Source organism: Canis lupus, chromosome 18 (assembly GCF_003254725.2).
Source record: "Canis lupus dingo isolate Sandy chromosome 18, ASM325472v2, whole genome shotgun sequence".
NCBI lineage: Eukaryota > Metazoa > Chordata > Mammalia > Carnivora > Canidae > Canis > Canis lupus.
In genome coordinates, this window is record NC_064260.1 from 45306816 (window position 1) to 45320256 (window position 13441).

Genomic DNA, 13441 nt, shown 5'->3' on the forward strand with positions numbered 1-13441 from the left:
GCAGACAGGGGGCCTCCTGCCATGGGCACGCAGTGGGGACAGTTTGGAGGGGCTCTTTCTTCTGCCCCAGTGAAGCCTGCAGATGACGCAGCCTTGGGGCGGAGCCAGAGCGACAGCGAGGCTGCTACAGGTTCTTGTTAGTTTGAAATCGTGGTAAAATTCACATAAATGTACCATCTTCACTGTCTCTAAGTCCACAGCTCAGGGGCACTATGCACATTCACACTGTTGTGCAGCCGTCGCCACCGTTCATCATCCCAAATAGAGACTCTGTTCCCCTGAGATACTGACCCCATCCCTCCCCCAGCCCTGTGACCACCGTCCACTCTCTGTCCCCAGGAGACACTGACTCCATCCCTCTCCCTATGACCACTGTCCACTCTGTCCTCAGGAGACACTGGCCCTGTCTCTCCCCTGGCTCTGTGACCCCCCATCCACTCTCTGTCCCCAGGAGACATGGACCCGGTCCTTCCCCCGGCCCTGTGACCCTCATCCACTCTCTGTGCCCAAGAGACACTGACCCCGTCCCTCCCCTGGCCCTGTGACCCATCTACTCTCTGTCCCCAGGAGACACTGACCCCATCCCTCTCCCAGCCCTGTGACCACCATCCACTCTCTATCTCTGTGAATCTGGAGACTCTAGGGCCCTTGTGTGGGTGGAATCATGCAGGATGTGTCCCCTGGTATCTGGCCCGTGTCACTCAGCATCACGTCCCCCAGGTCCACCCATGCTGTGGCAGGTGTCAGCACGTCCCTCCTTGTTCAGGCTGAGTGACCATCCAGCGTGTGGATGGCCCATGTCCCCCCCGTCCATCCCCCCCACCCACTGAGGTCCAGAGCGGCTGCTGCAGCCACATCCCCACCCATAGAGCAGGTGGTTGTTTCTGTAGGTTCGTGCTGACACCTGTCACTTCCTGTGTTTTGTGCTGAGAGTGCTCGGCCTGGTCCAGCATGAAGCCTGTTCCTCAAGGCCACAGGGCTTGGCCTGGGTGCCTGGGCCGACCCAGGGGAGCCCCGCCCCTTGTCCTGTCCGGGCCAGAGGCAGAGGGGCTGAGCCACACATCCGTCTTGGGGAGATGGGCCCAGGGATGGAGACCCCGTGGCCTCTTGCCCGTGCGGGGTGTCCAGAGCTCCCTGGACCCTGCTCCCCTTGTCCACAGGACGGGGCCCCGGCCCCCAAGCCAGTGGACTGGACGCCAGATGTGGGTCCTGGGCTGACATTTGTGTCTTTCTTTATGGTGTTTAATTTTCAGAGATGATGCCTGAGGTGCCGGAAGCAGGACTTTATGACCTTGGGTGAACCCGGAGCTGGCGGCTGCGGCCTGTTTGCTTTGTGAATAGTGTCAGTCCTGCCCTCTGCTGCCCCGACTCCCATGGTGGTGTCCTCCCTGTCCTCGCTGTCCCCCTGTCCTCGCTGTCCCTGCTTTTCTCAATATCCCTGCCATCCTCGCCATCCCCGCTGTCCTTCCCATCCTCACTGTCCCCGCTGTCCTCCCCGTCCCCACTGTCCTCACCATCCTCACATCCTCGCCATCCTCCCCGTCCTCCCTGCCCCCACCGTCTCCACCGTCCCTGCCATCCTCCCCGTCCTTGCCGTCATGGGGACCTGGTGCAGACCGAGGGCCCTAGTGGAGCTGCGCAGCATTTCCGTCCCACTGTCTCAGGGATGATGTGTACCCGATTCTCCTTAAGTAACAGTGACATCTCTGGACGTAAAGCACTGGCCAGCGGCATGGCAACGTGACAGGTGCAGAAACGCAAGGCCGCCTCTGTCAGTCTGGATCCTCCACGGGGGTCCCACTGTCAGCAACTTGGGGCCCTGTCCTGGTCTCCACAGGGGGCCTTTGGGGGTGAGGAGTCTGAGGCACAGCTTCCCGGTGTCCGCCCTTAGAGCGTGGAGTCTCCAGCCCCTGGATGCCGGCGCCCACCTGCTGCTGCCCTTGCTGCCGAGAAGTGATGAGAGGGGCAGGGCCAGAGGCGGGAGGATGGGGGACCGCCTGCCACCCATGGGCACCCTGCCAGCGGGATATCCTTCCTGATGACCCACGGGGCTCCTTGAACCCGAGGTGCACGCTCTCTGGCCTGTACTGATGGGCAGAGGCAGGTGAGGGTCCCCCTGCCTGGAGGATGGCACCGACCGGTCCTCCTGGGCACACAGAGGTTCACCCCCGACAGGCTGGCCATCGCGCTGGGTCGTGGTCGGGCTGGAACAGCGTTTGTGGGTTCTCTTGCTCTGTGCTCGTACGCATGGGTGCTCCTCACTGAATTTCACATTGAATATTTGGTGAGAACATAATTTTTAACGGCCGTGAGGTGTGTCATGGCTTGGCTTCACCACCCCTCACTCAGCCAGGCCCGGTGGCGGGGGGACGGCAGGCGGCTGCAGCTCTGGTGTCGGGGACCTGAGGGTGTGAACACGGAAACCACAGGCTCCAGGGTGCAGGCGCGTCTGTGACCTGAGGGCCCCCGTGGTGCTCAGCACCCCACTAGTGGAGCAGTCACGGCCCCCACCGGATCGCTGGAAACGCCTGAGCAACTGCCGACACGCAGAGCAGCACTGCAAGTCCCTTCCTCTGCATTTTCTTGGGACATGTCTTCTCGTGGGTTTGGTCACGGCTCCCCAACAACTTGAGGCTGGTGAGCTCAGGGCAGCATCGATTGGGGGCCCTTGTGCGGTCGGAGCTGGAGAGGCTGCCGCATGGTGGGGTCGGGACCCACCGCCCCTGAACGAGGTGACCCTGGGCTGGAGCTGTGTCAATGGCCCGGCCTGCACGAACCTGCCCTGACGGGTGGTGACCGGGACGTGTGGGGCCTCTGGGAACTGGGTCAGTTCAGAGCCTGGGTCCTGGGGTCCCCAGAATCTGTGTATTCTCACCCCTTGACTCCCAGGGCACAGTCACCCCAGTAAAACCTGCAGGTCCTTTGAGGAAGGCTGGGAGGAGGGGACCGGCGGACGTTTCCGGCACTGCCCGGGGTCTTCCCTCCAGGCCAGGGTCTGGTCCATGAACTGGCTCAGCCTCAAGGTTGACCAGGGTGGGGGCCGTGTGTCTCTGTTGTCGGGATGAATCCTCCCGACACTGGGATGAATGCTCGCACAGCCCAGGATGTTTCTTTTTCTTTTTCTTTTTCTTTTTCTTTTTTTTTTTTTTTGACACTTTTAATTTAAATTCAGTTTAGTTCACATACAGTGTATTATTAGTTTCAGGGTAGAATTTCATGATTCATCAGTTGCATAGAATCCCCGGGGCTCATCCCATCTTGTGCCTCTTTCATGACCGTCCCTCAGGGACCCCGTCCCTCCACCCCCGCCCCTCTAGCGACCCCCTGACCACCCAGGACCCTTCTGCTCCTCCAGATGGAGTGGGGATCCCGTGTGCGTCCCATCCATGTCCCTGCTGGGAATGCCCCGAGCAACCAGCCATCCCTGCAGGGCTCTGTGAGCCCGAATGTGCTGCCTGCTGCCTGGACTCTGCCGTCCACCTCGGGGAGCTGTGTCCGGCTTGCGTTTGGTGGCCGAGTACCACTGCGTGGCCCTGCCCCCAGGATCCAATTGCTGTCATGGTGTTTAGGATTCCCAGGTCAGAGGCTGCAGATCCCCCACGAGGTGCACCTGCAAAGTGACTGCAGAGCCCCTCGAGCCTGCACAGATGCCCCCTTGGTCGTGGTGAGACAGGCATGCCCGGGACCCCTTGGGGCAGGTGAGGGCTCCACTCTGGCCTCAGTCTCCCTGTGCCTGGATCTCCCGGACAGATGGTGGCTCTGGCTTTTCCCACCTTGCTCACCGTGGCCCCACTGGCCTGGGTTTCAACCAACCCGCCACCCTCTGCCATTGTGAAATGCAGGATCTCTGCTGGGTGGGCCCATGGCTGCAATGTTGGCCTGACGCCCCTTGACGCCGTCCTCTGTGCAGGCCCTCCTCTGAGACTCAGCCCAGTGGCTTGTTTCCATCAGGGTTTGGTGGGGATGGTCATCAGGTTCCCCTGTGTGGCTGCTTTCTTCCGTCTCATGAGCAGAGAGGCTCCCTCCCCTGAAGGCCAGGTCAGCGTTGGTAGCTTTGTCGTCTTATTTTTACCACATAAGCATTGCTCACATCAAAGATTCTCACTAAAAGTTATTTTAAAACTGAAAATTGTTTCCTTTCTTTTTTTTAAAGATCTTATTTATTTATTCATGAGAGACACAGAGAGGGAGGCAGAGACACAGGCAGAGAAGCAGGCTTCCTGCGGGGAGTCTGATGGGGGACTCGATCCCGGGACCCAGGGATCATGACCTGAACCAAAGGCAGATGCTCAACCCCTGAGCCACCCAGGGGTCCTGAAAATAATTTCCTTTCTGTGTTGAGTAGACACAGAGGAGTGCGGAAGCCGCCTCCCGCTGCCAGCCTCCCTGCCCACTGTGTACCGGCCACGGAGCTGAGAACCAGGAGAAGCAACTCACAGCTCTGGGGCCTGAGATCTGTAACTGGAGGGGTGTGGGCGGCGTGGCCCCTCCTGGAGGCTCCTCAGGCACATCCGTTTCTGCTTCTCCGGCTTCTGGTGGCCCCTGGGCCATGGCCACTCCGCTCCAGCCACTGCTGCCATGCTCAGTGGCCTGCATGTCTGTCTGTGTGTCCCTTCCTGTGTCTGGTAAGGATGCTGCCACTCGGTTTGGGGCCGCCCTAAGTCCGGGTGGTCTCGTCTTGGGGTCTTCCACACACTTTTTCCAGATAAGGTCATGCTCGAGGTTTCCAGGTGGCCTTGTCTTTGGTGGCATCGTGGGGCACCACAGGGCGTGAGGACAAGCATAAGGATCCTGAGTCTCCTTCGCAAACCCGGTAGTGCCTTGAATTCTGTTCTGCATCAGGCCTGGGAGGTGGTGAGAAGCATCTGGACCCCAACGTTTTCCACAGTATCTGCTGGAATGAACACGCTAGAAGGCAACCATCCTCACCCTGGTTGAGATCCCCAAGTGGCAGGAGGAGGATGAGTAGGAGGCCAGTCCCTGCCTGGCTGAACCACTGCGTCTAGCATCTGGTGCCCCCTGGAAGGCCTCAGAGGACAGAGGGACAGTCCTGCCCACGTCCCCATTCACTTGGGGCAGATGGCCCCTTAGCAGCACTGCAGGCCCCAGGGACAGGTGCCTCTGCGCCAAGGATGCTCCTGATCCGGGGTCTCCTCCACCTACAGCAGGAAACACGCCATCCTTGCCTGTGGCTTCAGCCTCTCCTTGAGTTTAGCCAGCTGCAGTCGCAGGTCTGTGCCCGATGCTCTGATCAGGCTCTCAGCTCAGTGTCGGGAAGGTGGACAGACCTGGGCTACAGACCCCTTATGCCGGTGCCTGTCTCCTCCTTGCCTCTCAGCCTGCAGCCACCCCTCTGTGCTCGCTCCGCTCTGTGGGATCCTCTGAGACCCCTTCCAGCTACTTCCCTGAGGTGGGGACACAGGCCAGGGCTTGGGCGGGGCATGGGGAGCACAAGGGGGCATTGTGGGGATGGTGGGCCCCTGGCCCCATCCAGCCCCACATGCAGGAGCTTGGGTGGTTGAGTGCCCTGGGTCCCGGGGGCCCCACCACTCCCCTTCTGTTCTTGGGACTCACAGCCTTCCAACCCCAAGTAATAACCTCATGTAAACTCCCCTCCTCCGAGACACCTGGCATGGTTCAGGCTTCTCCCACCTGGTAAAAGTTTCTCTGTTGTGCTTTGGGAAAGCGGGTCCTGCCTTGCTTCTGGGCCATGTGGGGCTGCCTGGCTGGGACAGCAGTGGGTCCGCCAAGCTCAGACTCCCCAAGAGTGGATTCCCGGCCTCCCACGGGCACCACAGGGCTTCGAGAGGCTGTGGACGGGAAGCGGGGGTGGGGGGAGCAGCCTCTGGAGGCCTGGGGAAGGCTGCACGAGGGCAGCGGCCGCTGCAGTGCCTGTTTCTGTCCACAGCCGGGGCCTCCTGGGGACTCGTCTGTCATCTGTGACCAGCTGGCAGAGGACTGGGGCCTGGTTCAGGGGTGTCTGCAGGGTGTGCAGGCTGGTCCCCTAGTAAGATGGAAGCTAGGGTACTGGCTCCACTGCAAGTTTCCCCAGGAAGCTCAAGCCAGAGAGCAGAGTCTGAGGCACAGAACTCAAGTCTCACTGTACCCGACAGCCGGTACTGGTGGCCTCACCCTGGCCACTGTCCCCAAAGCTGGACTGTCTTCACGGTCCATTGGTCTGGGAGAAAGGGGAGGATTTTCCCACTGGTGACCTTATCCCCACTGGTCAGAGTGTCGCCTGCTGGGTGGCAATCCCACAACCAGGGGTGTGCATGAATGGGTGCCGGCCAGGTATGCACGGGGGACGCTGGGGAAGACCTGCGTGGGAGGGGGCGCTCAGGTAGGACGTGCCTGCAGGGAGCCACTTGGCGGCCACCCAGAGCTGCTGCCCAGCAGACCAGAGGTGGTGTGTCAGGGGTGCTCGATGGCCCCCAAAGACAGTACGCTGGCCTGGGCATTGGTCGGCTGCTGGCCTGGACTGTGAAGTGGCCGGAGGTCTGGATCCACGCCGGTTCCCAGGCAGTGGCCGAAGATGTGGCCGACTGTTCCCTGGCCCAGAACACAGGGCTGTGGGGCTGAGGGGTCTGGGGAGGAGGGGCTGCACGGGCCTCCGCAAGGGGGCAGAGGCCTGTGTGTCCCACGGGAGTGCCCTCCTGAGATGCCGCAGCAAGCCGGTGGGGGGCATGACCAGTTCAGAGGTCATCACCTCCTTCTCGGGTCTCTCTGTGGCTTGCTCAGTGGCCCTCGGGGCAGGACGGGGCTCTGCACAGCTGAACACACACACACACACACAGGGTCCCTGGGGCTAGGCCGGCCCCGGGAACTCATCCATCACGGAGGGCCAGAAACCGGTCCCCACGGTTTTTCCAGGTGTGGATTTGCTTTTCCTGCCGCAGAACTTCTGTTAGCCCATTGTCCATGGACGCAGCAGCGTCTCCTCCGCTGCCGTGGACCCCACTCCCGCGGCGTCCTGCTGGTGCACTCATCTTGGGACAGTGAGGCGCAGCGGGGCTTCAGGCAGGTGGCACCCAGAAGCGTTGGTCTGGTATTGAGGCGGGATGGCCCAGGAAGACTGGCTCACCAGGATGAGCCATGGTGGCGCCGGGGGACTGGCCCGGGAGGGGTGGGCTGTGTGCTGGGCAGCGATGTCCGCGCTGCCACCCGGTGGCCTGCTCTTTGAACGTGGCTCTCCTTCCAGCCAGAGTCTTGGCTCTGAAGGGAGGGCTGCTCCCACCTGTGGACACAGGATGGGATAATAGAACCGTGGGTTGAGAGTGGCTTGGGGACCTCTCCTGCCTGTGAGCCACCAGGTGAAATGGGAAGGGTCGTCTTGGCTGGGGCAGTGGGTCCTCACGTCTGCAGGGAAGTCGGACTATGGCCCAGACTGGGAAGAAATACATGGAATCCAGAATAAATGCTTGTTTTCACAAACCTTCTTTTGGGATAGCGTTTGGCTTACAGAACAGTTGCAAAAATAGCACAGAGACGAAGCGAGTGTCCCCCTGAGGTCCCCAGCAGCGCCACGCTCAGCACATGAGTAACCTTGTTCACCTGCGGACCATGCAGACGCCATCCCCACGTCTCTGGCTTTTCCGTTGTCCCTTAGTTGTGTCATGACTCCTCTGCTGGGTGGCAGCTCCTCCTGCGTTCCCTTGTCTCCTCTGACCTTGGCACTTTGAACAGCCCTGGTCAGGTATTTCCTAAAACGTCCCTGAGTTTGAGTTTGTTGGATGCTTTTCTCACGAGCGAGTGGAAGTTTTGCAGAAGTGAGGTGCCGTCTTAGCGCACCGTATCGGGGTGTGTGTGATGTGGCTACACCGGGTTCCTGGTGGGGCCAACTAGCCTCTGTCACTTGGACGACGGGCTGTCTGCCACGTTTCTCCACCACTTCCACTTCCTACCTTTTTTCTACTTCTAGCTAATTTATCATTTTCTTACTTATTAACTGATGAATATCTTCAGGAAGTAACTTGAGTCTGTGCATATAACTTGTTTCTCTTTGAATGTGGGCCGCTGACTGTGGTGTCCATCAGTAAACACTTTCTGTAGCAATGAATCCCACAGGACCTGGTGGTGATTTCTCCTTCCCTCTCTCCTTCTATCTTAAGGAGTTGGAATTCCTCTCTAGGAATGAGCTGTTCTTTCCCTGGTATTTGCTTATCCAATCATTTATATTACAACGGACTTGTTGATATTTGTTTTAGTCCCTGGGTTATAATCTCATTTTACAGCTACTAATTTTTTTGCTTAAATTTCTCCAGCTCCGGCTTTTGGGAGTGGCCTCAGGTGGCCTCTGAGCCCTTCTGACACACTCCATCATTTTTTTGAACACTTCCTTATTTTCTGCCACCACAAGTTTATCTCATAATTTCCTGTCCAGGAGCTCAACTACTTCTCCAGGGAGCCCTGGTTCCTGTTATTGGAGAAGTGTATTTAGAAACCAAGTCCTGGGAGGCACCTGGCTGCCTCAGTCAGTGGAGCGTGTGACTCTTGATCTCAGGGTCATGAGTTCAAGCCCCACGTTGGATGTGGAGCCTACTTAAAATATTTTTTTTTTTTAAAGCAAGACCTGGGCACTGGGTGTGGTCACTACTCCTTGGGTGTAGGTCCTCTCAGTGGGCCACACTAGAAAAATACATATATGTATGTTACCTACATACACAAATCCATCTGTTTCTCTATTTCTATCTATTATTGATCATTTACCCAGGACATCTTACTTTAAGACACTGGGGGTGGGGCATTTTGTTACGCAGCAATAGCAATAGTAGAAGCACTTGGTGGGGACCTTGTGAACTTTATTTCCAGGCCCTGTGGCCAGATGGCTTCCGAGAAGACACTGTTGAAAGGTGGGGAGGGGGGAATGCATTTCCTTCCCTTTCCAGCCTCTTCAGAGCCTCTCTCCAGTTGCAGAGGATGGCTCCACGTGTGTCAGCTCCCTTGGGCACTCCCACCAACAGCCATGCCAACCCCCTCAGTGCCTCTTCTGCCCTGCCTCCAGCCACAAGAGTGGAAGCTATTCTCTGCAGCTCCTTTTTTTAATAAGGTTTTTTTTGGGGGAAGATTTTATTTATTTATCCATGAGATACACACACACACACACACACACACACAGGCAGAGGGAGAACCGGCTCCCTGCAGGGAGCCCAATGTGGGACTCCATCCCAGACATGAGCCAAAGGCAGACTATGCTCAATCATGGAGTCATCTAGGCATCCCTCTGCTTCTCCTAATGTCCCTGCCTCAGGGCCCCCTTTTGCTCTGCCAGCCTCTAGCACCTAAGTAACCAATTCTCTGAATCCTCTGTGTTTGAAATCCCTAGTGTGGTTTCCTTTTCCTGTTGGGACAGTAACTGATACAAGGTGGATTTTTGGCTCAGTTCAGGAGCCAAGGGCTGGAGAGAGACTACAGAGCAGGTGAGAGGACAAGTGGGTCCCCAGAGACAGAGCCCCAGGGAGGAGGCTTCACAATTTGTGGGGTTTGGGGGGAAGTATAGCACTAAGTAGTTACAATAGAGAAGAAGAAAGAAGAGTCTCACATCAATAATCTCATCTTCCACCTTAAAAAACTAGAAAAGAAAAAGAAGAGCTAATTAAACCCAGAGTAAGAAAAGAATATCAAAGATAGGATGAAGCAGAAAACAAAATGAAGCACCAGAGGAAAATCAATGAATCAAATTGAAAAGCTGGTTATTTGAGAAGATTATAAAATTAACAAACTGATAGAAAACAGAGAAGACACAAAGTATGAATGCCAGGAATGAGAGGCGACATCACTACAGATCCCACAGAGGTTAGAATGATAACAAAGGGAATATTGTGAACAACTTTCGCTTATAAATGTAGCAACTGAAATGATATGGACAGATTTCTTAAAAGACGTAATTTACTGGAATGATCCTCACTCAAGAAGAAGTAATTTGAAAGGCTCCCTATATTAAAGAAAGAAAACAAAACCAAAAACCTTCACACAAAGAAAGTTCTAGGCCCAGCTCTAGGCTCTAGGCTCACTGGTGAATTCCATTAAACATTTAAGGAATAAATAACACCAATGTGGCACAGACTCTTCCAGAAAAATTGAAAAGGAAGGAATATTTCCTACCCCTTTCTCTGAGGCCATATTAATTACTCTGAAGCCAAAACCATACAGACACCACAAAGGAAGAAAAACTATAGACTAACATCCCTCATGAACATAGATGCAAAAATTCTAAACAAACTTTTGGTAAATCTAATAACATAGGACAATCATGTCTAATTGGGGTTTATTCCAGGAATTCAGGGTTGATAATCATCAAAATCAATGTAAAGCACCATATTACCAGGCTAAAGAAGAACCATATAATCCTCTCTAATAGATACAGAAAAAAAGAAAAAGAACATTTAGCAAGGTTCAACACCCATTCCAATAAAAACTCTCAGCAATCTAAAAACAGAAGAGATTTTCCTGATAAAGGGCATTTATTAAAAGTGCACAGCTGACATCATGCTTAATGACTAAATGCTTTTCCCAGGAACACAACCAGGATACAGGCTCACACCTCATCAACCAATGCTGTGCTGAAACCACAGCCAGTGCAGTCAGAAAGAGAGGTTAATAAAAAACATCTAGATTGGCAAGGAAGAAGTAAAATTGTCTTTATTCACAGGTGACACAATCTTCTAGGTAGCAAATCTAGAATCTACAAAAAAGCTGCTATAATTAATGTGTGAGTCTATCAAGGTTGTAGGTTCCAGAAGATCAATGTACAAAAAATGATATTTTTATAAACTGACAACAATCAGAAATTGAAATTAAAACACCGTTTTCAAAAGTGTGAAAAACATGAAACACTGAGAGAAAAATCTGGCAACAGATGTGAAAGGCCCATGCAAGTGAACACAACACATTGCTGGGAAAAATTAAAGACATAACCAGTGGAGAGATAGACCATGTCTGTGGGTTGGAAGTTGCAGTATCATTAAGGTCAATTCTTCCCAAACTCAGCTGTAGATACGATGCGATCTCAGCCAAAACCCTAGCAGGCTCTTTTGTAGAAGTTGACAATTGATTCTGAGATTCAGATGAAAACGTGGAGGACAGAGAATAGTCAAAACAACCCTTAGACAGAATATGGTTGCAGGGCGGACGTTAGCTGATATTACAGTTACCATTAAGCTACAGTAATCAGAGTAGTGTGTCTGAGCATAAAGGTAGACAAATCGATCGGAGTAACAGAGGAGAGAGTCCAGAAATAAACTCACCTGCATATAAACAACTAATTCTTAAAAAGTTGTGAACACTGTGCCATGAAGAGGGGCAGCCCTGCCCACGAAAGCTGGCAGGACAGCTGGATATCCACGTGCCCATGCACACTTCAATAAACTTCAAGCCTTACCTCATACCAGCATGAAAACATTAGCTCAAAATGGATCGTGTAAAACCTAAATGTATAAAATTTCTAGAGGAAAACATAGGAGAAGATATTTGTGACCTTAAGCTAGGGAGAGATTTCTTGTATATTCGTTACAATACCGAAGGCACTGCAGTCCTACATAGAAGAGCAAGTTGGTAAATTGGATCTCATGAAGATGAAACTTCCACTCTTCAGAAGATACTGGAGAGAAAATAAAGAGACAAGCCGTTGGCACGGAGAATATTTACAAACGATGTCTGTGATAAAGGACTGGTGTCTAGAATATAGAAATAACTCCTTAGAGCTCAAGAAAAACCACTCAGATAACTCAATAAATAGTACGCCAAAGATTTCAGTAGACACTCCACCAAAGGAGACATATGGACAGATGATAAGCACAGGGAAAGATTCTCAACATTGCTGGTCAATAGGGAAATGCAAATTAAAGCCATAACGAGACACTATCCTACACCTATTGTAGTGGCTAAAAATTAAGAAGACTGATGAGCGTGTACTGTGTAGATCCATTTACATAAAATCCCAGAAAATGCAAACTAATCTGTAGGGTCAGAAAAGAGATCAGAAGACTGATCATCCTAAGTGTTGACAAGGCTGTGGAGTGGGTGGACCTCACACTTAGGTGGCTACGTGATGCACCACCATGTGGCGGTTCCTGTGACGCTAACCCCCTCCACCCCAGGTAGACAGGTCCACACAAAGATATGCTCACAGCGGATGGGTTTGTGATTGCCTTCAAACTGGAAACAACCCAAATGTCCATCAACAGGAGAATGAATAAACACACCATTTTATGTCCACACGAAAGAAAAACCACCCAGTAATAAGAGGGCTTGAACGGGTGATACATGCAACGGTGCAGGTGAATCTCAGAGTAGTTATGCTGAGTGAAAGAAGCCACACAGAAGAGCGTGTACTGTGTAGATGCATTTACATAAAATCCCAGAAAATGCAAACTAATCTGTAGGGTCAGAAAAGAGATCAGAGGCACCTCTTAAGCAGGGAAGGAGCATGAGGAGTCTTTCACCGGTGATGGCTGTACGCAAGGTCACCGTGACCATGTATATGTGTCAAACTGATGATTGGACACTTAAGCTAGTTCATTGTGTATGAGCTACATCTCAGTAAAGCCACTTTAAAATATTTTGAATTGCAGCTATTAGGAGAAATTTTGTCCTGAATTTTCAAGAGCAGAAATCATGAGTGTTTTCCTTGTTGCAACATAAAATCATAGTCATAATTTATAAGGGGCACAAAATATTCTAGAATTATTTTAGCAATCAGAGATTTAAAATAAATCGTAAAAATATATCCCAAACACAACTGCAATGGTGGTAAAAAAAAGTCAGTGTTTGTAAGGGTTTTTGGGGAGGGCTGACTAGGTGGAGCAGTGTGATTTGAGGCAGCGGAATTCATGCCCTGTGCATTTGCTAAAACTACAGAACTTTTATGAGTGAAGCTTATATGTAAAATGAAAAAGGGAGGGTGGAGGTTGGGGATCCCAGGATGGCATGCAGAAACGTGACAGATAATCCAGCTGTGTTACAAATACATGAACTGACTTCTCTGGGGGCTGGGGGAAGGAGCAGGGCTCTGTCCTTGGGGGGGTCCACACAGAGCCCTCTCCTGGGACTCAATACCACCTGGGCACATCTGATTTCCTGTTACTCATGTTGGGGTTCTCCAAAGAGCAATAGTCAACCCTCTGTGAAAAATGGCCACAGCACTGTCAATCAGTGGACAGCATCAGCTCCAGGCATAGGAGACTCATGGGGTCCACTGCATGGCTAGTGAGCTCACGGTGCTCCTTCACCCTCCTTGATCCTTGGTTTCCTTATCTCTAGGATGGAGTAATGGGAGCACTTGCCTCCCAGGGCTTTGGATGAATTTAATCCATCCACACATCCATCCATCCATCCATCCATCCATCCATCCATCCATCCATCCACTATCAGTATGTGGCCACTGCCTGCAGATGATAAGCCCTCATGAGGTGCGAGCTGAGGAGAGCATAGAAAGCATACCCCA